This window comes from Oncorhynchus masou, unplaced genomic scaffold (genome assembly GCF_036934945.1).
Source record: "Oncorhynchus masou masou isolate Uvic2021 unplaced genomic scaffold, UVic_Omas_1.1 unplaced_scaffold_16702, whole genome shotgun sequence".
Lineage (NCBI taxonomy): Eukaryota > Metazoa > Chordata > Actinopteri > Salmoniformes > Salmonidae > Oncorhynchus > Oncorhynchus masou.
This window is the reverse complement of record NW_027006834.1, coordinates 1-2,634: the sequence shown is the minus strand read 5'-3', so window position 1 is coordinate 2,634 and position 2,634 is coordinate 1. Positions and strand designations below refer to the sequence as shown.

Here is a 2,634-nt window from a genome sequence, read left to right as displayed (position 1 = left end):
TACCAGAAAGATGTTCTGAGCCATTTGTAATTTTCCTAAATCCCTCTTTGTGGCACCTGACCACAGTATTAATGCTTATGGCTAAACTTTACTGCTCTGTATACTCCCTAGCCTGTACATCCCTGACAATGTGTTGAGCATAGCTGTATGGTATGGAGGTCAGATAATAACAAACATTTGAAAAATATTATCAGATTACATAAAGTGGTGTCAAATGAATCCATTTCACTCAAGAGGACAATGTATTCTTTTGTGTGAACATTTGGTCTTGATGTTAATTCTTAGAGATACAAAGGTGAGTTGAGGTGAGGTGAGTTGAGTTTGTCACTTTTGTGACACATTTGATTCATTCAAGGAAAAGGTTAACGAGATAGGGGCAATATAACCCTCTACGGTTGACTCCCCAAAATAAATGAACATTTTCAAAAAAATCTAAAATGATCCCCAAATTGCAGACATGCTTTTAGCCCCTCTTCCTCTTCTCCTCAGTGTCTGAAATGCATAACTGATACAGGTACCCTAATACATTGTTTATGGTCATGTTCCAAAATACAAAGATACTGGTCTGGTGTTCTGCAAGGAATTGAATAGATCCTAGGGGTTGATCTAGAATTGGACCCAGTTTCTTTACTGTTAGGTCTCCTGAGTAGGCATGTTACTTCTGTGGGTAAGAGGCGGCTTTACAGCATCCTTACCTTCACAGCGAGGAAAAACATCCTTTTACAGTGGATTAGTGAGGAGGTTCCTTCTATTAAAGATTGGCATAAGATACTATTTGAATGGGTGCCTCTGGAATATCTGACATGTACATTGCATTCTAAAACAGACCAGTTCTACAAAGTATGGGAACCTTATCTAAATGACCTAGAACCTGAGGTATCAGCTATTATGCTGCAAGGATTCTCTTAGAATGGTGGGGATCTATGTATTTCAGAACTACACTGTACGTTCCATGTGTGGAACCCAACTTCTTGGTTTAAACTAAACTTTTGTGTTTAATTTCTGTTTGTAAGTTTGTTTAAAATGTATGTATTGAGAGACGCAATGATGGGGATGGGGTGAGAGATGCACCGGGCGGGAAGAGGAAAATAGTGTACGTATGTATGGGTGTGTGTGTGTGTGTGTATGTATATAATATATATATACACATACCTGTGTGTGTGTGTGTAAGTGAGTGCTGTTTTTTTGTTGCATCTCTTAATATGGGTGAAAATTGTGAAATTCCAATAAAAAAAATACGGTTACAAAAAAAAAAATCTAAAATGCTCATTTGGCATTTATCTTCATTGCAACGTTTCTCGATTTGTGGCCCCTTATATTAACATTACTTAATGATCCTTAGTATGAATACAGTAGTACAACAACACAGAGAGAGATAAAAGAGCACAGACCAAGTACTTGTTGTATAATCATAGTTTATTTTCAAAAAAAATCTAACACACGCAGACAGCTTTTTTCCCGTCACTGTATACATCACCAGTTAACTTGATTGGGTAAGAAGTTGTTACCAATAGTTGTTGGGGGGGGTGGTCAAGGCTGGGGGGAGCCTAGTTCTGGTCCTAGAGAGATGAATGGGGTTCTGATTGACATTCACTGGAGGAGCTGGCCTCTGATCAAACACTTATCACAGAGCCTCAAGACCAGCTCCAAGTTCCCTTCCAGAAGCAGGACTGGGCAAAGGAGTTAGACAGGGCGAAGGTGTTGGGGTGTGGTAACCTCAGCAGCCTCAGCTTAGACTTAGTCGGTGGCGTAGAGCAGGAAGCCGGAAAAGGTGTTGTAGTGGCTCTGTTCAGTCGCACAGGAAGCATCCGATGGGCAGGGTGACGGACAACTTGTCCCCGGCCTGCAGCTGGATGGCCATCACCATGGTGGTGCTGTCCTCTTGGTCCTGCTGGTTCTGCTCGCTGCAGCCCGCCACCTGGCGCCCGTTCACCATCAGGTTGGCGCACGCGGCCAGGTTGGCGCCGGGGGCACCCGAGTCACTGTACACGGTCAGGGCTAGGCTGTAGACACCGGAGCGGGGCACAGTGAAGATGCCGGTGCGGTTGTTGTAGCCCTCGCCTAGGTTGACGAAGATGTACTGGTAGACAATGGTCTTAGCTTCACGGAAGGGGCCCTCGCAACGGCGTGTATTGGTCAGGGCCACGGAGAAGGCACTGCGGCTAGCTACAGATGGAAAGAGAGAGAGAAGGATAAAAAAATTAATATACAATGGGACAAAATAACCGCAAGCCATTTGGTTTCCAGTCAAAATGTAACACATTGTCCGGTGTTGATGTGGTAATGGAGATAGTGTTTGAGGTCAGATGGTCTCACCGCGGACATTGTTGACCACGGCCTTTGCCTTCTCCAGGCCCTTCTGCAGCTCGTTCAGACTCATGTTGAAAAACTGCTCCATCCTCCACATCTGCTTCTGCATCAGGCAGCAGCCGCAGGAGGCCTGGTCCGCCAGACACACTGTGTAGACACAGACAGACACACAGGACAAAGGATTAGACAGTGGTTCTTAGCACTCCTCGCTGTTTGCCATCCTTAGTGTCTCCCTTCCTACTCTCTCTATCCCTTACAGTTCTCTGTTTTGGGGTCCTTTGTCTCCTCTCCAGGGCTATTCCAGCTGTATTCATTGGCCAGAGC

The 2,634-nt window shown here is 44.7% G+C and overlaps 1 pseudogene; it reads right to left on the bottom strand.

Moving 5' to 3' along the window:
• Positions 1-1,737: 1,737 nt before the first annotated feature.
• LOC135531927 (cerebellin-4-like) lies at positions 1,738-2,457 on the bottom strand (annotated as a pseudogene).
• Positions 2,458-2,634: the final 177 nt, after the last annotated feature.